Genomic DNA, 26,316 nt, shown 5'->3' on the forward strand with positions numbered 1-26,316 from the left:
TTCTTGGGGTTTTTTCATAAATACTCAAGTGTGAATACTTTTGTAAAAATACATTAATTTTCTTTAGAAAAATTTGTAAAAAAAAATCTATCAAATTAAAATTACAAATATACCTTTTTCGTGAAACTTTTTGCAAAAATAAGAAATGCAATCATATATGCAATTGCTAGTAATCCTATTTATAATAGGGGTGACAATCGTTTCGTTTCGTGTATTTTTGTATTTCGTGTACTAGAAAGTGAAACCCGTATCCTCCCATTATTAATTTCGTGTACCTAATTTAGAACCCGTATCTGATCCGAAACGTTTCGTGTACTTTTCGTGTATATTATATATAAATATATTAATATAATTTTAATCAAAAAATAACTTTAATATATATTTCTCTGTATAATTTTATTTCACATGAATGATATATTTATGCTCGCATACAATTATCTACAAACTTGTTAATGTATCTGTAACTATAATATATATCTACATATACATATAAATATATATTTATTTAACACAAATATATATTTAATATATTATAACATATATATAATAAAATTTATGTACAAATATTTTGTGTATTTCGTGTACCCAAAATAAAAACCTATATCCGACACGAAATCTATCGTGTAATTTCGTGTTTGTGTACTTTCGTGTATCAAAAATCAAAATCCATATCCATTTTTTTCGTGTCGTTTCATTTCATGTTAGCGTGTTACGTGTCAAATTGACAGGTCTAATTTACAATCACAAATACAACTTTGAAAATATCTGTTCAAAATTACAATTAATTACATAATAAATTGAAGTCGAATTATAAATTGAAGTCGAAAAATGAGTGCGCTGTCAGTATTAATATCACAAAAACAACCTGAAAATCAACTAAAAGCAAACCATATTTTCAAGACCTGATATTTGAGGTATTATTGTTTGAAAATGTGATAAAGGGGGCAATACTCAGATAAAAGTGCTTCTGATTCCTTGATATTGCTATATAAACTATACATGACCTTAACCTTGCGTGCGCAAATAAAGCGACAGGTGACATTCGTTTGCTTCACTTCAATTGGCTGGCTTTCAGATCAAGTCATTTCTTTTCTCAACTAGTTCAAACTTGATTTCCTTCATTACTCCATTATTCCCATCTCAACCCCCAGACAGCTAAATCTTCCTAAGGAGTTTACCCAAGTCTCCCTTGTTGAACTTTGTAATGTGCCTCATCGAGTTTAATTAGTGAGCTCAGATGATATATACCTTCACACTGAAATAAGCAAGAATTAAATACTGTGATGGAAATGGGAAAGGTTGGTCACACATGCAGCAAGGATTGCAAATTAACTACTGTGATGGAAGTGGGAAAGGATAGTCACACAAGCAGCAAGGGGTCACTTTGTCAATCAACGCAATGCTAAATGTTCTTCTCATCTAAAAAAAAAAAAAAACATTGCCTGTGCTGTAGAAATACAATAGGCTGTAGGCATAATCAATAATAGGCTGACATCTATTACAGGACATCAACCTTAACAAAATAAATTATCACATCTGTTTTTGTATGGGGACTTGTATATACATTGAAGGATTAAAGAAAAACAAATCACAAGGTCCTGAAGTTCCTATAAAAGTAAATACTTCAGTATAAAAATGAATCATTAAACAGATTCCAATAATAAGCATTATGCATATACATTTTATAGTAGTATATAGTAGTATACACAATCAATGGCATTCGCAGTACACTGATCAATATTTTTGAAATATAAAAAAGCCGGCAGTACAACAAAATTACAACACATCAAATAGACAACATATACTACTCACTTAGCAGCCATGCCCATTTATGAAAAAGTAACGGAAAACTTTAAATAAGACTACTTTTGTAGAAGACATGGTGAGCAAGGGTATTATACATCATAAAAAGGAATCCATTTTATGAAAATTATTATAAAGACATATACAAAAGTATTTGTGAACTTGTAAAAAAATGTAATAGAAATTGCCAACAAGAATTCAGAACACTGACCTCTCAACCTCTCAAGGGCATGATAATCACATCCACAGAAGCATTTTCCAAATGTAATGACAACAGCCTAAACGCATCCACGATTTCATATGGATGACTTAACGATTCAAAGTACACAATCTGCAAAAGACATCATACAAGTAAATCCTACTTATTGTTTCAATTATATGCAGATGTTCTTTACACGAGCAAACTTGTGACAGTAAACACCTTCTGAAGTAGGTCGTCACAAGATAAGGCTTTACAAAGAAATATCTTCATATACAAGTAATACATACAAATAACAATTGAAGTTGAGAAACACATTGTTACAATTACAAGATGCAAATTAATTAATAGAAGCAAATGAAGTTATTGTTATTGTCCAACAACTGTGGTACCAGAACTAATGCCAAAACGCACCAAACCTCATGTAAATTTAAGGTAAAATTAATCTAGAGAGCCAACGTCCTCTAATGGTATCTCTCTCACTCCCTTACAGAATGTCGAGAATTCGAACCTTGTCGAAGACAAGACTGGTGCTTGAGTGAACAATCTAGACGTCCTAGATATTAGGTGTCTATAAATTAGTGGCTATTTTTTGCCCCAGATATTCATCGGCATTTGAAAACAATTTCCGATCTTTACCGCACTTTCCATTAAAATATACTCCCTCTGTCCCCCTAGGTAGTTTACCTTGGGGGACGAGAGTTTGGCATGCATTCTAATGCTCCTCGAAGATATAGTTTTATTAAATAACTTTTAATCTTTTTTCTTTTGAATACAAATTTGATGTTTGATTTTTTATACACAAAAAGAAAATCTCAAAAATAAGTTACAGAATTATGATTTAGAAGTGCCTTAAAATGCGTGCCGAGCAGTGAAAAAAAAACTATAAAAAAAAGAGAGGGTCGGAGGGAGTATAAACATGGAACAAATATTTTGAGATGTGATCTATTTGACAGTAAAACAAGATAATGACGTGGCAAAACAGTTAAGTCATAAATGCTCAACAAGAAAAACAATTGGGCAAAGAGTTTCTACTTGATGGTGTAGAAAATTTCTCTACCCGTTCACTCCAAAATCATATCTTTGACAAAAAAAAATAATTGTACATCCAATCATACAGATATAAAGATCATACAAAATAAGTGGATACAAAATTTTGCCAAATTTACATGTCAACTATATTTATATTTAAACACTTGAATTTTCATCTATTTTGAAATACATATATAACATTCGCATCTTATGTGCTCTTGCGATTTAAAAGTGCATTTTATGCACCATCAATTTCTACATAACTTAGCATACTTAGTAAATTCACTTAAATTTTCATCCACACAGTTGGATTTGCGGAAAAAACACTTAAAATATGAATTTTACTGGCGCTCGGGTTAAAAATTATATACCGCGCCAAGTAGATCCTCCTTTTTCCAAAACAATTTCAGTATCTCAGAGGCCAAGTAGATAAACTAACAACTAACTGAAGTGAAAAATAAATTGAGAAGATAACTCAGCACCCACACTTATCTCCTACAGTTTAATTCCATTAAACCACATACAGAATCTAAAGGAGATTCAAAATTTGAATCAATTTTTCTTGTTACCACCAACAGATGACAAGGATACGCGTGCAGGAGTGCAGGAACACAGGAATTCGTCAGATATATAATTTGGGGATTCAAGTGCGGGGGAAACGGTATATATAAATACAAATTACATTTTTATTTCATGTTACATATACTAAAACCATTAACAAAACCAATAAATATGTAAAAACAGAATCAATTGCATAATTATAAATCTAAAACACAAATATTAAATATATAAGTAAAATCTTTTCATTCATGGAAATATGAACATGAACTTCAACACTGGTGAATTTGCTAATAGACATTGATACTTAAATTTGTGAAAGCAAGTTATACAATATTTGAGACAAACTTTAGAACTAGGCATGTAAAAGAATCCGTGTTCCACAGGGGGGCACACGTGTCTTAAGTATCCGACATCTTCTTAGCTGCAGACTATAACAATATGAGTCAGTTATGATATAATAGAACTTGATAGGGTTGAGGATAAATTATGGTGGAGAGATGGCAGTAATAGAGGTTTTAAGAGCAAGCCAGCAGCAATAAAGCAAGCTGGATTAATGCAGTATAGGTACAAGACTACAAGATGTGAAAAAGGGTTGAAGTTAATGGCTGCAAAGGTTGTCGTGGGAAGGTGGTAGATGGTGGAATCACTGGGTATATGGGGCTTAAAGTTGTGCTGACTAATGATAAATATCTTGAACGGAGATTAGTTTTGGTGTTGGTGGAAGGGGTAGTACGAAGAAGCCCCAAACCGGCAAACCATGACAGTGCTGTGAATTTTTATTGTCCAAATCTGACCCATTTGATCTGATATTAAAATTTCAGAAGGACTTGCTTGTTAAATTTGTGATGAGGTTTTCTAGAACTTGAATTGTCATGCATTTGTATTGCAATTTCTTGTATGAGAACAATGTTCCTAAATACGTACTTAGGTAAGTTATCTAAGTACGTAGTACAAATTAATGGTAATTTTGTAATTATTTGATCCAATAATTTAAATTACATTAATGTCCTCCTTGTATTCGTATTAAATAGTCTTTGTAATCACCTAACTTAGGTGAGGACGTACTAAGAAGCATCAATCCCTTCTTGTATACTAGACATTGTAACGAATATCAGAGTTAATTCTCTAGAACTATATGCAAATTTGATTGCCTCGAACTGTCTCAGTTTCCAATCGTTTACCACTCAACACATATTTGATAGAGTTTTAAGAAAACACTACGTAAAGACTACAACTTCATTTACCGTTCGCCCTTAAAAATCTTGAGGTTCAACTAATAAGAATTTAGGAGCCAGATCGAAAATTAAGATCCAAGTTTTTTTAGCCACAAGACAAGATATCCATATTGAACACTAAAGTAACGAGACTAGATTTACAAGTATATTTACCACTTATTGTAGACTCCGCTGTCAAATCACGGCGGGGAACACATAACTTAGCAATTCGTTCCTCTGCATCAACATCATTAACAACACCCCGGCATCTCGGGAAGCCACAATAACAAGCAAGTTGTTCATCAATTGATAAAAATCTACAAAACGGATTTGATTAAATTGTCAGACACAGATAAGAGATAATGCAAAGTAGAGCATTCTAAGAAAAAAAACCTGTAATCGTATGTCAGCTCCTCCCATTGCTTTATATCTCTTTTTGAAAATATAATTATGTGCTCGTCACCATTAACAGTAATAACTCTTGAGTAACAATTTGGCTGCAACGATTTAAGGGAAAATCTTAAAGAGAGAACAGAACAAAATTAGACTTACAGAAGCCCAGACGTATCCAAACCACTATTATGCCTGATGATAAACTGAGGTTAAATATAGTTACTGGTATTAAACTTTTTTATATATATATATACAGAAAAGAAAAATTCGTCTTTCAAATTATAACTACGACCAGTAAAAGGTAATTAGTAATGAAAAATTAATTTAAATCCATTAATTCCCATATTTCTTTAGGTGAGGCCACAAAAGAGTCCTGTAAAAGCTATGTTACCCGGACTCTTCCATTTTGCCCTCATACCCGTGTCGATCGGACATGACATGGGTGTGGGTATGGGATCTGGTTCGGACCCTTCAATTGAAAACTGGACACTTCGATTTCCAGCAAAATAGTTCAAAATGATTTACAAAACTTCACAACTTGTTTTTAGCGAGGGATGCCTATAAATTACAATTTCCAAGCTATTCTTTTGAATTATGCTATAAGTTAAAATGAACAATTTGTATATGTCTTTATATTAGTAGAAGACCCTATTATATTTATAATATATAAAATGCACGTATAAATATAATATCACATATGTAGAAGTTATATGCTGAATCCCCGTACCCGTGTCCAATTTCGGATCCATATCCATAAATCCTAATTTCTAAGAAATTAAGGGTCTGACACTTGGATTTGCACCCGTGTCAGACACCCATTCCCGAGTCTGGGTAACTTAGTGTAAATGTAAAATCGAAGATTCTGTACAGTAAAAGCAGTGGCCATTGTACATACTTCACATGAATGATTGATTAAATGCGCTATGCTTCCTGCCTTTGTTGCGTCAATTACACGATCATCATAATACGGAACATATAAGTTCCGGCACCCTGCATGCATAAAGTTTCATGAATGAAGCTTCATGGTAAACTATTATTTCTCCTCCCACAATAAAAATCTAGTATCCAACATCTGCAACAGAAACTTTATAACAATTTGTATATACCTACTTTATATAGAAATCAAACATGCATCAAGTTGTGCATTCATCACACAAATAAAATTGCTTTGGAACATCTGCACTATCACAAAAAGCAACTCAGACTTCACAAAAGTGACCAGTGACAACACAATAAAGTCGCAACTTTTAGATGTGACTAACATGAGGAACATTGGGAATGGTGTATCTACCAGTAGTTTAACTTTAAATTTTACCTATCTCGAGCTTTAACAATACTTCAAAAATAAAAATAGCTTCACATATGATGTTGACGTAGATGAGTTTATGCAGGTAAAAAACAAATATTTGCAATAAACTGAAAGCCTTTCAATCATACTTACCACAAATGAATTGTATATCAAGTGTTCTCTTCTGTCAGCTATTGGAGCTCTGACAAGTTCGCCAATATATTCAATCACCTGCAACATAATAATTTAGATATCACCGTCTTGCAAGTTACATCAGAGTACAAATAACTTGTCATTGATATTAGATTAATTGTACCATGTCTCCTGCGAAATGTTGTTGCTTGGCAAAAATGCCGTATCCATGTATCCCAGATTTTCCTGAACAAAATGTTTATTAAAATCCTAAAAACCACACACACACACAAATATATATATTATTGGGCACTTGTAGGACAACAAATGTGTAGCCTCCAGACATTTACTGAACTGAGGTAATAATATGTAATGCCAAACAGTCGTAGATTGGCAACCAAACATGAGATATTGGTGGGTGAGTTTTCACACAACTTTGGCAGGCTACATAGTTATAGACTTATAGGCGAGCATGAACAGATGTGAGAGGAACAACGGAACAGATAAATTTGGGCAGAACCATGCTTTAAACTACCTTTCTCTTAAGAATTACACGGCCATGGAAACTTTGGCTTGGAGAAGAATGCAATTAACAACTACGAAGATGATTTAAAATATAAGAAAAAGAACACAAATTCAAAATACAAAACGGTAGGAAACCAAGACAGTCTATGTATCTTGACTAGGTTTATATATAGCAAAACTTTCTACACATGCTATAAAATTCTAAAAAGGTGAAAGGTGATCAAATGATCTAACACTACAAGATAAAATGCTTACCAAATGCTAATCTCTTTCGAAAGGTTTTCTTCATGTAGCTATATTTCTCTGCCATGGAAAAGATGCTTTTGGAAGTAACACACTGCGAAGAAACCACTTTGGTCAAGGATTTATGTTGGCTGAACCCACCAACCAAGTATGGCCTGTTCTCTACATACAAGCGCTTCAGAGATACAGTCCCACAAGCTTCGGGTTCTTTTCTTCCTCTTCGGCCTAGATAGTTATAAGGCTCTGCACAAGTAAAAGCGATAACTTCAATAATGGTAACAATCAGAGCACACATAAAATTTACAGACCTTCCAGTAAAATTTACAATATAAAGAGCAATGTCAAACACGTAAATTTATAATCTAAAGGTAATAGCACTTGAAATACATATAAACCATAAAAAGAAAGCGTATGGAATGTTGGGGAGGGGGGCGGGGAGCTCATCAATTGGATCCATAAGAGGCTCCAAAGTTGAAATCTGTGCGGAGGGGGAACCGGTCACAATGAGAACTTGACATGTAAAAAATTGGTAAACTGAAGATAAATGCAAAGACAATTTACCTATTAATTACTTTTCGTATATACCATCAATATCAAATATACAAAATAATCCACCAAGAAAGTATAGATTCGCAAAAATGGTAACGAAAATCTTAAAAACTAAAGTAAAATTCAAATTCGAATAACTACCTTCAAAAATATTACTTATTTAAACATTATACACTTTTTAATAATATTTTAAGTTTAAACAAAGGAAAGAATTTTTTTTCCCCAAAACTATACTGATACATGATAAAGAAAACATGAAATCGTTTTAGTGGTAGGAGGGACGCAATAGACCATAGACGGATTTAGAGGGGGGTCTGGGGTGGCCATAGTGAACCCCCCCCCCCCCCCCCCCCCCCCGCGCGCGCAAGAGCACTTTTTTCTTTAATTTTCCGCATATATATGTTTCGCACATGCAAAAATATATTACGCTTCTTTAAAATCTTATATGGTTACAATTTTTATGGAAAAAAATCACCTCTCCTATTTAATTTTCTAGTTCCGTCCCTGGTTACAACTATTCATAATATTCTATACATCTAATATAAAAAGATTATTACAATATTTTGAAATTATAATACTTCTATAGTAACAAATTATGTAAAAAAATTAATAAGTTCTACTACTAAATTAGATTATCCCCCACGTAACATTTGAATCTAATACTCGATATTAATTATATAACGTACACATGGGAGTACCAATCATATTTGAGTACTTGGAGTACCATATATGTTTTCCAATCATAACTTGTTTTTGCGAACCATATTTTACAGTGTTTTGGAAGAAAGAACAAACATGTTTGAAACTCCGTGTAGTCTAATATTATTAGCACCCAGCATAACTTAACCATGTATTCACTTTATAATCTACCATCTTTAAATAATATTAGTGACCGACTAATACACTCCTTGTATCCATTTATACTTGTATTTTACTAATCTCTAGTACATATATTATATTATGAGTTATTTTATATGGGAAAAAAATGGTTTCCGCATATATTGGCCAGTGTTGCATAAAGAACAAAGAACATATAATCCATCATTAAATCTCTTCTAGATTCTAAATTCAACAACCATAAATTTTTAATGCAAAAAAAAAAAACTTGAACTTAAATATAGCATGATTGTGCAAATCTAATTACAATAGAAACATATATTAGACTATTCCCTCCGTCCCACCCATTTGCTTACAATTTGGGCGCGACGTGGAGTTTAAATAAATTGTATAAAGTAGTGATAAAACTAAGAGAAGTGAGTAAAGTGCTGGAATCCATTAATATTTAATTAATAAATTTGAAGAAGTGGATGAAAGCAGTGGGTGGGAGTAATTTTAATATAATAAAAGTTAACTACTTTTGAAAAGTTTTGAAATATAAAAAATTGAAAGGGGCATCTGGAAAAAGGAAAGTGTAAAAAATTGGTTGGGACAGAGGGATTAGTACTACATTCTATTTCAAATTACATGGCCACTTTAAAAAGAATACGCATATTAAGAAAATTTAATTTTTACTAAAACTTTCATTTATGGTCACATTTATTGCATTGACCATATATAGTATGTCGAATATAGGTTTTCCTGGAAATTAAATATAAAGTTGATCTTGAAAAATACAAAATAATGAACTACACTATATTGAAAGTTAAAGTGGAAACTAGTTTGAAACATTTTTTCCCCCAAAGTGGACATGTAAATTGAAACAAAGGTAGTACATTCTATACTAGATTCTATAACATTCAATTTTTAAATTTTGTTGAGATTCTACATCAGATTCAATATAGTAGATTAAAGTCTTGTTATACTTTGTCATTCTAATTTTCATCATCAATTTTCAATGTTCTATCATGTTATTATATAAGGTGCACTTTAAAGGGCAACTCATATGTAGGTGCATATCAATTTCATAAATGTTTTTACATTACAAGAGATATGACAAATAATTGTTGTGTTTTTATATACAAGTAAAAGATAATAATATAGATAAATAACGCTACTTGTGCATGAAATCTGCATAACAAAACTATTAAAGATCAATAATAACATAAATTCATTCATTACTAACTGAAGCACATACCAGTTCGGGCACAGCCAGATGGATTTGGTGTTGGAATATAATCTGATTGTTGACGGGCATTTTCACCAATACGAATATTAACCACAGTACGCTGATTAGATGCTGGCCTATGTCTCTTGCAATAGGAAAGCAAACGAATGCACTGGCTACCGTCATCTTCCTCCCCAGGAATCATATGTAATCTGTCCTCATCCTCACGCTACATTCATATACAACAGTAACAAAAACACAGTTTCATTAGTTGATACATATTAAAACAACTCATTTGTAAACAAAGACACATTATAAGGAGAACGAATACTAATACGATTCATCAGCATCCACCTATTCATCGAGTTTCCCAATCACCAAGGAGTTAAAATGATAACAATTACCTCAAGACAAAATCCAGCAGCCCGTGCACAAAGAGGATGATACGCTACATAACAACTGTTGTTTGAGCACTGTAATCACCAAAAACAAACATGTCAATATGTCGAATTTATTGACATGATTGTATTGGAACAAAATACTAGAGACGGAAAGAGAGAAACAATTTAATTACAATTAAAATGCAAAAGGTAAATAAGGATTGACAATTATTAGCTAATATTGCAGTCTAAAAGGTAAGTAAAAAGAACTTGGGGAGGGACAGGGGTGCTCTCTTACGAGATGAAAGGTAATAGCAGGTGGTTGGGAAGAGTTCTATAGAAGAGAATATAGAACTGTCATATTGGTGAGGGAGGTGAACTAAATAGGCCAGAGAACATTTATATTCCAAAACACTAGTGCTAGGTGTACTTTAATATTATTTCCAATTTTCAAGAGATGATTAGATGAATAAATACCACAACAAGACAATAGAATCTCTCCAATAAACTAAGAAACAATTATATTATTCTCAAGTCTTGACCATCAAATAAATAAGCTTTTAAAGGTCAATGCCAAATAGATAAAAAGTTTATCAAAATTCCATGATAAAGACAATTACTTAATACATCAGGAAGAAATGAAATTTCTTAGACACGATCTGATAAATACAAGAGGCACTAAAACCTAAACATGATAAGAGAAAACGAATTAACTTCCAAGGAATACTACAAGTGTGGGTAAATAATATTACAAAACTAAGTAATGTAGTCCAACATATTTCTTCACTTTTATGATCCTTGTTGACTCCTAAAGGAAACAACAATATTATTCTTTAAGTCATTCAAAGTTAACATTTACTTGACTTAAAAAGCTATCTACAATTGCACATCTTATGTTTGGACAGTCTCATATTTTGTTGTGTGTCATATTCCTTCCTTTCAATTTCAGTTTTGTTTCACATTGCCTCCAATTAACCAGCTTTTGTCCAAAAGAGTTTTCATTGTTAATATGCCAAGGGTGGAAACGGAAAGGATTCAACACAGTTTTAAAGATGTGACGAAGTGCATCCTATTTACTAACCTTTAAATTTAACTCTTTTAATTACACTTCACATTAATATCATAAAACAAAATATCTATAAGATATAGCACCTAATGTTTCTCTTATTAATATCTTTAAAGTCTTTAAAAAACTGAAATCACAAATCAGTATTTCATATCAGCCGTCCCTTTAATTATTTATGCTAAATTATAGTTAATTTTATTCTTATGCCTATAGTTAACTCCATTTTCGATCAAAAAATATTTTATGTTACAATTAGGGTGTTAGCCCCCATTATCACTATATCCATCATTAATGCCCTAAATATCACAATCCGAAAAAATGGCCCCGAATATCATTTATTAACGCTACATCGTGTAGCTGTAAAAAAACTACATCGTCTAGCGTTCTGTTAGGATTAAAAGAACATAACGCAATTTTATGTAGTGTTTTGTTAAGGTTAAAAGAACAGAACACTAAATCATGTAGCGTTTAGGGTTAAAACAACAAAACGTTAAACACTACATGATCTAGTGTTTTTTCCCAAATTGAAAATGCTAGATTATCCGGCGTTAATAACTGATATTTGGGGCCATTTTTCAGAACTCTGTTATTCTGGGTATTACTTCCAGATTTTGTGAGATCTGGAGCCATTTTTCTCACAATTAATATTATAACGTATCTTCTGAAATATTGCGACATTTCTACAACATTTGTATCTGTATAAATATAAAACAAAATAATCCATATCAAACTACATAGATTACACACTTATATATGTAATGATATTAATTACATATATATATATATATATATATATATATATATATAAACAAAATTTCTCTCGAGACCACACCTTCATCGGAGACCATGGAGACCATATATGTTTTTCAATCAAAATATAAGATGTATTCTTTTGCTGAACATTTTATATAAAGACCACTATTTCATTAAAAATCATAATCATGTACATTTTATAAGCACAAAGGTTTTGTAACTTGCAGAATGTTGAACAATACGTTATGTAATATTTTATTTGCAAAACTTACATTATTCTCAAGATATTTAATAAAATAGTGGTAGTCCTAGAATATGTTTTATAAGATAATACATTTTGTAATGTTTTCCTCGCAGAACATAAATGTCTCCACAGTCTAATAGTCTCCATAGATTGTATATATACATATGTGTGTAGTACATTACAATTTTTAGTAATTTAATTTAAATCCGTTCACATTTTCTTTGGTCGTAAAAATGCTCAATGATTTATATACATACCAAAACATTGATGTTTTTAGAAGAAGCTAAACAATACAATAGTGAATTATTCTATCAAACATGAGAGAAATAAAAATCCATACATCATAGAAATTATGTTTAAATAGAGGGCCGACACAGATCTTACATAGAAAACTAAACTTCGAAAAAATGTATATTTAATATTTGTTTTGTGTTTAATATATATTCTTAACTTAAGACAAAAATCTGACTCAGTCAGAGAGGTGCAAAAAGCGAAACTGAAAGTCAAGGGCCGCAATATGACACTATATAATACAAGACACGGCAAAACGCCCACAAGTAAGAAGTGCAAAAGTGAAGGATAGTAAAAATAAATTACCACAAAAAGCAAAGTAATCTAAAGTAAAAACACCACTATAAATTGGGTGTAATTTCGTAATATCTTGCCTGGATACAAGCTCCATGAGAAACCCCACATATGCTACATAAAAGATTCCAACGATCCTACATGAACATGTATTCACACAATTATTGCCTTAATATATGGACATCAAACAGCGAAGACATTTAATATTTGTTATAAATTATAAAAGAAACACACACAATTAGATATATACCTTGTTGATTTTGTTTAGACCATCAATGGGTTCCATTTTCCTGAAATCCACTAAGCAAGTTTCTGTAGAATGGAAGAGATAAGGATATTGCTTTAGTAAGTACTAGCCTTAAACCAGTGTATAAACTTCGATATTTATTATTTATGATTTAATTTTTCACATCATTTTATTAGTGGTTTACTATTGTTGGATGCCCATAATTTTTTTGCATGGGGATTCTATGATAATGAATTGAAGTTTGAATAAGTTATATTAATCGACTCATTATATTCTCTACGAAATTTTGTTCCTGCAATTTTTTATACTATAAATCAGTATAAACAATAAATATTTTTATTATCTATTTGTAAATTATTTTCTAATATTAATATGTGAGAATGTGTTTTTTGATTAATTAAATCATATTTTCATATTTCATATTTCTTCATTTGTAAGAAAAAAGATATTATTTATCTTTTATTGGCTGCTTCTTTGTCTTGAAGTAAATAACATTAGAATTAAAAAAGCATGATAATTATATTCATGTATGTCCTGTCGTGAAACATGTTAAGAGTTAAGAAGAGTTGCGTGTTAAAAAGGACTTACATGATGGCTCGCGTTTGTTTTCAAGTAGGACACGTTATAATTAAGAATAGACAAGTTCGTTTGTCTCTCATTGTTTATATAGTTGCTTATAATTGTTTTATTTTAAAAATGCACAAAAGGGTAATTTAGGAATGACCAGAAATATGTGACCAAACTTTATACAAATTATCCCAGTGTTCGCTATTATAGTATAGTATCATTTTGTTCAATATTATTACTTTAATAAGTTAAAACCAACATAATCAGCAAAGAGAAAACCTGGTATCCAAATGGCACAAGCAAGATGAGCCCAGCGTCCATCTGTTGTATGCTTCATAGCTCCCCCTTCACAAAAAATTAATTAATTGATAGTTCATTTATACATGCTTTTACACAGACTGCAGAAGATAAGAACAAAAAAAACCAAAATATTGCAGATACCTGTAACTGGACAAAGGCAGCAAGGTGGTGGAGATTCAGGAGCCCCAGAACGGCAAAGGTTGCAATACCAAAGTATGCCATTAACAGGTTCGTGCTCCCCATAACATCTGGTATGAACCTAATCAATTGATACTACAGTTGAAAGCAATTGAATTGACAATAAAAGAAATAAGTTGGCGAATGATTAATAATTGCATGAATCTGTTGAAATACCCTAAGCACCTAGAGATGTAAATGCTTAAACATTTCGGATGTGTTTAAAGATCCCTGCACAGGTTCTTAAATTCTCAATCTAGATCTAATCTCGACTTTGACATATGTGATTTCAAGTATAATCAAGTCATGGTTAACACAATATAATTCAATAAAGATATTATGATTTAGTTTTCTTATTCCTGGAACCTCATATACTACCTAGCAATGGTTTCTCAATTCACCTAACAGGTACAGAGAAGAGGGTCATAATATCAGGGCTCTCTCTTGTTTACCTTGCAATCCCCTATGGTTTTTTAACTTTTCATTCTCAGGATTTCTATTGCTAGTTTGCTACCTTGCGTCCTTTAGAAAGGTGTACTGTATACATAAAGGATTTTGATGCATGTCTTATTATACTGAAACTACACAAGAGGATAGACAATGCTAGATATTGAGCAAGCAGCTTTACACAGGCTATCTTTAGGACTATTGCTGACTTCTCAGACATAAATTTAAGACCCCCGGCAAAGTTAACATTTGTAAATCTGTTACTTAGTTCATGTGTTTCTATAAACCTTCTTGTTTATGTCATATGTGTATCCCTTAATATATACTTCACTTCTTTTAGCTAGGAATTTGAAAATAATATTAATTAGCAAGATTAGTCACATCAGCGGGAATCATACTAATGAATTTTGAATTCAATTTGCAACTTTTAATAGCAAAGTCAATACATACAACATCATATACAACTGCGACAAAGCCCATTAAATGTGTAAGAACTTGATTAAAATTAATTCAGGAAACTAAACTATTTAGGATTTTGTGCTACTCCCATGTCCCTCATCTTTCTTCACACATTAAATATACGTTGAGAGCTGAGAATAGCTGAATAGGTTAATGCAGTATGGAAATTTCATACCGGATGCCAGTGTGTGTCCTACAATATAAACATACCCTAGAAAGTTTTCTGTTTATTGTTCAAATAGGTTTTCCTGATCTTCGTTTTCTTGCCCCAACACTTGAACTTACATTCAATATGCTTATTATTTGAGATAATAATAGTCCATATATGTTATCTGATGCTTTTTAGATTATTCTCCTGCTTCCTTTTCCTTATCTGGTTCCAATTTCAGGGTTTAGTTGGCAAGTACAAATTTATAGTGGTTCCTAAATTTGTAGTTTATTTATTAAGTTTCAGAATTACATCAGGAAACTAACTATAGAAAACCTAGATTTTATACCCAGGTATTGAAAATTGTAAGAGAATTATATTCAGTATTCGATTCAGAATTATATATATATTATCTTCAAAACCTTTTCATGTATTCAACATTTGTGGCAATGCACCATCAGATCCCTACATTTCTAAAATATCTATGTAGGCTATTAAATATTCATATCTTCTCAGAATCACATATCACCCTTGGCCTTATAGTAAATTCATTTCAATATTAATCATTACAATAAAAAAAATTCACGCAAACAAATTTAATGCTGGGTTTGGGGGGTAAAGGTAATACATATGCTTCTGCAGGTTTAGAGAGAAATCTTACAGAAAAGGTATATCACTTACCATCATCCTGCAACTATCGCACTGCAGAAACGGATTATTCTCGTACTCTTGAAAGAACAAAAGAGTTTAAATGTTCTACATCTATAAAGCATGTAAAAGTAAATAACAGAAGTAAAAAAAAAACTGTTACAAGATTCAGTGTATATGAAGTACGAGGGAAGGGAAGTTTGAACACAGTTTTACGAAAGCTTTTTCCCTTTGCAACACATTTGAATTCAGAAAGTGCATCACTGAGCATATCAAATTATTAACGTACTTGCTCAGCTCTTGGTTCTCCATTCTCCGTACACAGGCAACAATGCAATGAAAAACATGCAAAATAAAACTAGTAGTATTTAATAGCAAGACAATAATTGTTATACCTCATCCATATGGCAAACATTACATTTGTCAAGGTCTTTCCATGTGATATGAATAATTCTGTAACCAACTGGAAGGTCTCGACCCCTTTTTGATACCGACTTAAATTCCGACGGAAGCTTAGAAGTTGAAGAAAGCTGTTCATGCCACATGATGAGTACAAACTAGATAAGGCACAAATTATTATGTACTCACATAAAATAAGCACTCAAAAACTCTCATGAATTTAACAGACAGTTAAAAAGAACCCCATCATTAAAATTAAAGGGTCAAAGAAGAATATAAATGTCTGAGATGATATTTTTATAATCTATTACAAATTAACGGTGTTGTACACGTGACATTAACACCCTTCAGAATATGTTTTGACAAATAGAAGACACTGTACGGATTCACCGATCCAAACATTCAACCACACACATCGGATTAAGCTTCAGCATTCATCAATTATATTCGACTTGAGAATCATTTTATCCATAATTTTTATGTTCAGCTTAAAGGTTTTAAATTTACTGAGAGGATGACATTTTATGTACATATAATAATACACAAAGACCAAAAGATTTAGATTTAGGATGACTACTAATACATGCAGGATTAAAGGCGCTCTATACATGCTGATTTTGGGTACACCTAAATCTTCTTAACAAATTTAAACACTGAAAAGTAATGCACCAATTGAATATTAAATGTCGATGTCAGCAATGCACATATAATGTACATACATGGGGTCGGAACACCCTGAGTTTTCATTTTTCCAAAATATATTGCAAACGACCAAATTAAAATATGATGTACTTTCACAGCTTGCAGATGTTCGTCTACTAATAAAATGCTTCCTCTAAGATATAATATCTCCTTAACATAAATGGGTAGGCTCTGTAACAATTTAAATATTCTCCAATGCGTGATAAAAATACTCTCATCTCTGACCAACAAGGGGTACCTTAGAACTCATCAAAACTTAATTTAAGTCACAAGAGGGTGGGAAATGTAGGAATTAGCAAAACCACATATTCCAAGGTTTTCTCCAAAGTACATCATGTGACCTACATATTTCCCAAAAGACATTTAAGAAGAAATGGGTATATTGGCAACTACAAATATTGGTAACTCCTCTTATCTTCTGGTAATAAGGTACTGATTTGGAACACATGTAAAAATAGGAATGCAATATTTATTATATAGTTGAACAATTATTGGCATAGAGTAAATCAATGTGTACCTAGTTTGATTTGTGAAATCTAGGTTTAAAGGTATTATCAAATATATATTTAGGTTATTCATGATAAGCCCAATTTTTTGTAAGCTTTAGTCACCTAGGTTACTTTATTAGGTTTTTCAGTAGAATCCACATAGTCGACTAAGTAGAGTTTGAACTATATTAAAGTGATTAAAGTAGAGTCTTTATTGATTGCAACCATCATCATTTATCTTTTCTCCCTTCGGCGGTTCATCACCCATAGGAGTAGAGGTTATTTTGTGGTTAGCCCTGGTTCCATCTTTTCATATTATTTCTTCTACAGATATTTCATCCTACTTTTCCTGCATCAGGAACCAAATAACCTGCGCACCACATTATGATGTCCATACCTATCACATTTATTGACATGTACATATATAGATGGGATCGTAATCAAGCATATGCAAATACAAGGGAATATTTATAGACAGAAACAGATAAGAAAATTATTGGTATACCTGTATAAGTTTCAGGATTTCAGGATCGGAAAATCCAAACATTTCAGGACCAGATTTATCATTTTCTTTTAAAGCATCAGAACAAAAGTTCATCTTCCATAATTTTCTATAAACTTTATCCCAGCATGAAGAGGAGGTTGGTCCTTCAAACTGCCCAAAAAAAACAGGCCTATATATTAAGTAAACATGAAGACACGCAAAACGTCAGGGAGAGATCAATAATAGTAAGAACATACTGATGACAGTATAATTCAATAAAAAAGGTCGCCAGACTGATACAGAGCGAGGAACTAATATTCACTTTGTATACAATTTATGCTATATGGGCACAGATTTAGTTGTTTAATTGTAATAGTATAGTTCATTAGGGAATTCTAGATTATCGTAGAGAAGGAAAAAGATTTGTTAATTTATTTATAGGATTTCCTTGGTGGTTAAGTTGTAGGGATTTACACCTACATGTAAACTATTATCATTAAAAGACTTTCATTAATTAATTACAGTAATATTGAAAACTGTTTCTCCTGTTATGGGTTGCAATGCATGCATATCTTTTTCTCTTCTTCGGTTGGATCACCTAAGGGCATGCAGATTTTCCCGTTAGTCAGCATACTTATCTTTCTCCATCCATTTCTTAGTTATTGGAAGATATAAATTTTGCTATCAAAAACAAGATACTGTTCACACAAGAAACACTTTTCATTGCCAGAAAACACAATTCAGTATCAGTTTATTCAACAAGGAGTACCGTTCGCAACAAGCTAAAAAAATTTTTGAAAAGTGAAAATTATATTGATTCTGCTGTTGGTTTTAAGGATAGCAAGGGGCTGGAGTGTAAAAAAGGGCAGAAAAAGAAAAAAAGGGAGGCTGCTGTGATAAAGGAAGTGGTAACCCTACTCCCTTTCTTTATATATCCTGCAAAATGCAGTCAGATACCTTCAAGTTTCAGCTAATTTTAAACTAGTCCTGGAGTTCCAGAAAAGTTTAAAACAGTCCTCAAAGTTTCCCAAAATTATATTCCAGTCCTTCAGGCTTCCAGAAAACAAAAAGCAGTCCCTGGGAATTGCGGATCCTCCAGATCAGTCCCTGAACTTCGGTATTTTGACAGGTCAGCCCCTAAACTTGATTTTTACAGCTCAGCCCATCTAACTTCTGATTTTGAACAGTTCGGTCACTATAACTTTGAATTTATGACTACTCATGACCTCTAAATTCTAACCTGTAAAAAAATGTCTGAACTCCTAAACTTCAGAAAACTATTAATCTGCAATTGAGAAAGTAAAAGATGATATTTATTTCCTTGTAGGTGGACATAATGAATTGAACTACTAAATTTCTGTATGCTATGGCCAAAACAAGTTATTTCAATATGAGCTTACGTTTAAGGATTTAGATAAATTATATTATGAACATAAAAAGTTGAGATGTAAATATAAAATTGAACTGAAAAAGAAGCCGGAATACATGAAAAAGGAGAGAAGAGAGGTTCCTTGAGGTTATTACATCTCAAATTCAACTTACAAATTCGTAGAATGCGAGAATAGTCAAAAGGGATGAAAATTGCAACAGAAACCGAGCATGTTGAAGACACATTTTGGGAGATTAGGTAATGAGGACAATCTAGTCATATCGGATTCTTCAAGTTGAGCATGAGAGTGAAAATGTTTCTTATATAGTTAATATTGTTGGGGAATCTGTTAAGTTACGAGTAATCCCTCAACTTAAGGTGTAAGGAGGGCTTACTAGGATCATATATCTTATTCTAACACTTCCCCTCACTTAAAAGCTCATATTTGGATTCCCGCAGCAGACATATGCTCAATTGAAGTTGTACTTAGAACGCCCAGATTTTTGGGGCAATAATTTGCCTTCTTAGAAAACATGTGCTGAAAGAATATAGAAGTAGGAATAGAATCAATACAATTCAATAGTTCAATTATAAGATACTTGCTCTTCTTCTTCAGATGTAACTCTAAACAGGGGCTTGTTCAACATTATAACGTCTCTGAGCACTTCCATCTTATATGATACGAGTTTGTTCGGATCTGGAAAACCACAATTAGGGAGTAGGACTATAATATCATGACAAACAAAATAATATTTTACTTAATAACAGAAGCATAAGAATCCCTCGAGGAAAAGAATGTACCTGATGTAGATGGAAACTTTCTCATAGCAATATATCCTTCCGACAAATATATTTACAATCATAAAAGCAATCTGAATCTTTGACAACCTTTCCTATTGAAAAACAGAGTACCCAAGAGTAGGAACAATACAGGTACAATATTTACAGATATGCTGCTCCAATGTAATATGAGAACCAGGGCATCATATTTGATATGCCTAATGCTCAAGTACTTCTACTTGTCCAACTCCCTTAGTACTAGGCTATGCATTATGCTATCGTAAATTAGCTACCAAAGAATGTTACATAATAAAAACTATTAAGAATAAGCAGAGCACAGAGTAGAAACAAATTCCAATTGCCCAATGAATAATAATTCAGAGTTCAAAACAAGCAATATTACCCAGGCTTATTATTTTCAAATCACCAATTTCAAAAGGGCAACTTCTAATGTCCACTAATTTTTTATGGATCTCTTCATCTCCTGAGCCTTTATCACCTAATATAGCAATGCCTTCTTCCTCTCCACTTGCACTTTCATTGTTGGTTGTATTACTCTTTCGTAGTGATAACATCCTGTTTGGAAGCTTTTGTATGCTAAGATACCTGATAATACAGAGGTGTAAGTTAATCTTTTTACTTCCCATATTATATGTTCAAGACTGAAGTTTAAGTGCTCAACATATCTAACAGACAGAACAATTAGCAGAGATGTGTACATAGAGAAAAATATTGGTAAAAATTATTAGAGAGATGCATTTCAACAGTCTGAAGCTAGGGATGCAGATAAATACAGTAATCTACAAACTTTCAAGTAAGATGTTGTACATCAAAAAAGTTGTGGTACAATTCCGAACTTCAGTTAAAAACAAAACACACAAGAAGTTTATAGCCAAGCAACATTTATATAGATTTCTTCCTCTTGTATATTTCTCAAGCATGTTAACGAGATAACTAGTCCAAGGTAAAGATCTAAAACAGCCAAAGCTCCATAAATGACACCTTAGTCAGAAGGGAAGTGCAGTAAATTTTATAAGTACGACTAAATACTTACAAATCATTGATGACAAAGATCATAAATCGAGGTGGTATAATAGAATGAGGTAAATCACTCGAACGTAATAAAAACAAATCCTCAATAAGGGTAAGGTGATGACTCCCAACATGGAAAAGTAAATATTATATACAAAACAAAATTATACTGGCAACTGTTACTATAATTAGGCTCACATCTTTGCTTCCACCAAGCTTAGCATGAAATCTGATTTCTTACACTTCAGATGGAAATCAGACAGAAGCCCAATAAGAAAGGGGATGACTTGTTTCCTGCTAAGCCTGAAAACAAGAGAAAGTAACTTTGTACTAGATAAGCCATACGAATTTACCCCGCAATACCTTACCCACAGATGACCCTACACATATACAGGTAATTAGCAGGTAATGAAATGCTAACCTAGCAAAATCATGGGTACAAAAGAACTGAACCAAAAATGATTTCTCTCCAGATATTTTGTTCAACCCTTTAAGATTACTAGAAGCAGATTCATCCAAAACAACAGCTGGCCACATAAAATGCCCTGCATTGACAGATTATATTTAAGTGTATGGAAAACACATACTTTTTTTCATGTCAAAGAAGTAAGCAATTATCAATTGCATTGCAGCTTAAAAACATAGATTTCTAGTCAGTTGTTTCCACTTTGTTCTTATCATCTATAAATATCAAGAGCACTAATGAGTCAGTTTCTTTACAAAGTTACAGTACCTTTGAGAAAACTTAACATAATGACAGCAATATAAGCTAGGAGGAATCGTGCATTCCTTCCATTACTTGAATTAATATATAAGCAACAATGTACTTGTGTCGTGCAACATATCTTCCTAATACTGAAAGGATCTAAACATTTAACATGCCTTCCTTTTTTTGGTCCAGGACATGGGTTGCTTTCTCTATATTAGTTTAACAAATTTACATTGTTGACGGAACTACAATACACTTTCCCAGAACTATTTACAAATTCACAGGCAACATCGTCACCTGTAAGCAATATATATAGAAAACAGGAAGCAGGTGCTGTGCAAGCTTTTGTACTTATGCCCCAAATGTCAATACATATCTTACATAGCAAACTTAAGAAGGAAGCAAATATATAACAGTTGCACCTACCCGTAATTTGGGCCCATATCATATCCCCGGGGCTAGGATCACGGTCACAACAGTCATCTAGAGTAGCAGCCAGAGCAATTGTGTCACAGATATCAAAGTTACCGCTATCTGGACATGGAACCCCATAACTTAATTTTAGTTGTTGCATCTCCTTAGGAGAAACATAGAATGAGATTCTCTCATTTGGAAGTATCAAGTGTTCTTCATCGCCATCCTTGTATTTTATCTACATCATGTTGACATATCAAGAGCAAATATTACTAAAACTGGTAGCAATTTATTACAATAAGATCATCTTCTGGAGACTATTTATCTTGGCCCTTAAGTTAATATTTGAGGACGGTAAACATAATTTTTGCTCCAACAGACTTAGGGGCCATTTGTTAAATCTGAACTTTGTTTCTGAATGAGTTAAATTTCTGAATGATCAGTTAATTTAAATTTCTGAATGAATGATGTTGTTTGTTTGTTTTCCTAATTTATCTGGATGACTAGCTTATAGCACGAATTACTGTTAAATATAAAATTTCATAAATAATTGGGCTTATTATGTATTTTATATTTTTTGAATAATTTTAAAAGAAAAATATAATATGTTGATGAATAATGAAACTTAAATCATATAATGAAATTTTTGATAATTATATCAAATGTTTCTCATCAATTTGAGTTGAAATTTAATGATTGTAATTAAAAGTGATAATCAAATTACAAAAAATCCATATATTCCATTTTTATATTTTAATATAGATATTATGCTAAATAGTTAATATTATTATAGTGTACAAAGTAAATTTTAGCCGGCTAATATTTAAAAAAAAATACTTTTTGTTATCCATATACTTATATCTGGTGAATTTTATTTATTTTAAATTTTAATAGTTTTAATACTATAGTAAATATATTAGATATTTAATTTTTAAATACAAATGTTAACTTTTTTGATGATGGGGCTCATACCTGCTAAGGAAGACCTAATTGTAGGATAAACAATTTGAACGATTGAGAGAGAAATATAAGGCCATGTCGTCCAGCTATTTTTTTATGTGGTCCAGCCCATATAAAAGTTAGTCAAATGATCTTAACTGGATAAAGTCCTGGACGAGCCCATCACTTTACTCATTCACTTGTTATCAAATGACCCGTTACAGTAAGACTTTGAATCACTAAGAGCAAGTCCAATAGTAAACTAACTCATTCCTTACATACAATATTAAAAAAAGTATCCTAGTAACATTGGACATGGATAGGTGAATTCATCTCCAACAATGTTCTTTATTGCTATTCCCTATTTGATATTTTATCATTAAAATTACATCTATTAACGTAAAATAGAGAGAGAGAAAGAGGACGTTTTGTTTTTTTATAAAATATAAGTTATGACAACTCTACGGGCGATAAGGTATTCCTTAAAAATAACTAATAAAGAGAATTCGATAGTGATTGAAGGGACCATAGGTCATTTTTGGAGCACAATTTTCCCTTTCATTCCTTATATTTTTGGAGCACAATTTTCCCTTTCATTCCTTATATTCCTTATACATTCATTAATACACTCTCTTTTTCTCTCCACTTTTTTTGTACTTTTATGCATTCTTTTTGCTTTTAATAATAGAAAATATAATAGGGATCAGATATAAAGATATTGTTAAATATGAAGACACACTGAGCTATCAAGAGCCAATTATTTATATTAAATTCAGAGAGTGAACTAAGAGTTTCTTGAAGGTGCTCAAATAAATGCAAGTGCAAGAGATGAAGGGCATTACATGATGTCGGCCAGTCACCGGATCATACCCAACAATGTGGCCATAGTACCAGTCATCATCCAAAGGCCAATGAACCTGATCCAACAATATTAAGAAGTTAGCTAACGGTGCCCACCAAAAAACTCAAAACAAAGTGATAACTAAGGTACTTGCCTTGCATTTCAATCCGATGAATCTCTTGTAGTCAGCATCAATCCTTAACCTATACCACAAAGTATAAATACAATTTCTACACATAACACAAAGTCTATATATATAACTAATACACACAGCCTATAGACCTGAACTATAAATTTTATATATAGAAGAAACTTAACACAATTAGCAAACTAAGAGATTTCTCGCGGCCAAATAAAAGCAGCAAGTAGAGAACAAAACCGCAAAAGAAAGCATCAAGAAATGAATTAAAAAAACAGCAGAAAGAACATATACCGAGTCCATTTTTTGCATTTGACATCAAGCACGTCTTTCTTATCATTATCGACATCATCACCACTCTTCTTCTTCTTCTTCTTCTTCGTCTTCTTGTTGATGTTGCAATCAGTAGGTGCCGCGGATGCTAAACCAACAACAACAGCTGAATTACTCATCTGTGATTCAATCATCTTAGTAGACTTAACTCTCCTCCTCTTACTTTTCCTGAATTCCTCATTCGATTGTAGTTTTGAATCATGAATTGAGTTGCGAGTATTCAGTCGAGCAGGCGCTGTGGCGTCGTATACCTCGCGGAGGGGGACATACTTGAGTGGAGGAGCTCCACCAATTTCTTCCATGTCTTCAACATTCATGGTATTGTATTTCTATGTTTATATTAATATTAATATTACAGACAGAGAAGGGAGGAGAAGGTTAGGGTTTACAGAGATAAGAAGATGATTTATAAATTTTGGGGGATTCCCCTCGATTCTGAATAAAAGAGAAAATATTTCAAAAACCATTTAACCCGATCAAAACCGCTCTATTTTCGGTCGAATCAAATTTAAAATTTTTAATTGTGTTAAATGGCTATAATCCGGTTTTTAATGGATTGGGCATGATTTTAAATTTTATTATTGGGTCAACCCAACCTAACCCAAGGATATATTCTAATAAAAATACATAATTCATAATCTATGTATATAATAGTTCATGTTGCCCCTTTTGAACAGTAACTTATCCCACATTGACTTTCCCCTTCAAATTGCTTGAAATCACACCTTCTCTCACTGCTTATGATACCTTTGGCTGTTGACACGTCAAGACTACATGTTGCCTCCACTTTGCAGTCTACCAAGTCTAATGAGTAGTACCATTAGGTGCTTATATTCCCGTGCGTTGCCAATTAACGCATAGTAATACATATACATACATACAATTATACAATTAATTAAGATTGACTTTTACAGCTTCTAAAAGAATGCATGGTACTGTTAATTCAAATTGAAAACAAGATTCCTCAAGAAGACAACGCTCGGCCGGTTGCTATACATCACCCTGTTGTACTTTCTAATTCATTTACAATTGAAATTTCAAATTTGAAATTAGAGTTTATGCTGATGCTTATTACATGTTTATGTTTATGTTCTGCTCAGTACTTTTGCTAAGCCTAAAACAAATTCCATCGAATCATTGATTTCCGGAGAATGTCAAATGTATTTGATTTTAAATGAAATTCGTTTGTTATTAATACATTGATTGTTCATTACATGTATAATGGGTTATCTGAAGTACTGGTTCGAAAATATTTATGTTGCATAATGTGTTGCTAGAGTTGTTCTAAAGGTGGAGTCTTTATTGCAACATTTTCATGCATTGTATGATTCTAAAGGTGACGCTGATGGCTCTAAGGTAACCTATCTATTTTCTTATTTCATTATGCAAAAAAACTGCTAAACTGCTATATAGAAATTCCTTTGACTAAGTTCAAGTTCAAGATCGTTCGGTTGTACTTTTTATTATATATTGGCCTCACAGTCTAATTTATATGATCATGTGCCAGCTTTTATGTCGTGTAATTGTCCGATAGGTTTAGTTCTCTATTTCTGAACAACCAGTTTTGCTTGGAGTTGTGTCTAAGTAATTACAGATGGGCACATGGTATGTGTTAGGTCTTTTTTGATGTTGCTAGCTCTCTTAGGTGGTTATTCAGGCCCTGAAATCAGTTGGATAGCATTA

The 26,316-nt window shown here is 32.3% G+C and overlaps 1 pseudogene; it reads right to left on the reverse strand.

Annotated features, from left to right (window-relative positions):
- Positions 1-4,915: 4,915 nt before the first annotated feature.
- Positions 4,916-24,950, reverse strand: LOC108201358 (histone-lysine N-methyltransferase ATX2-like; annotated as a pseudogene).
- Between the last annotated feature and the right edge of the window lie 1,366 nt (positions 24,951-26,316).

Source organism: Daucus carota, chromosome 9 (assembly GCF_001625215.2).
Source record: "Daucus carota subsp. sativus chromosome 9, DH1 v3.0, whole genome shotgun sequence".
NCBI classification, from domain to species: Eukaryota; Viridiplantae; Streptophyta; class Magnoliopsida; order Apiales; family Apiaceae; genus Daucus; species Daucus carota.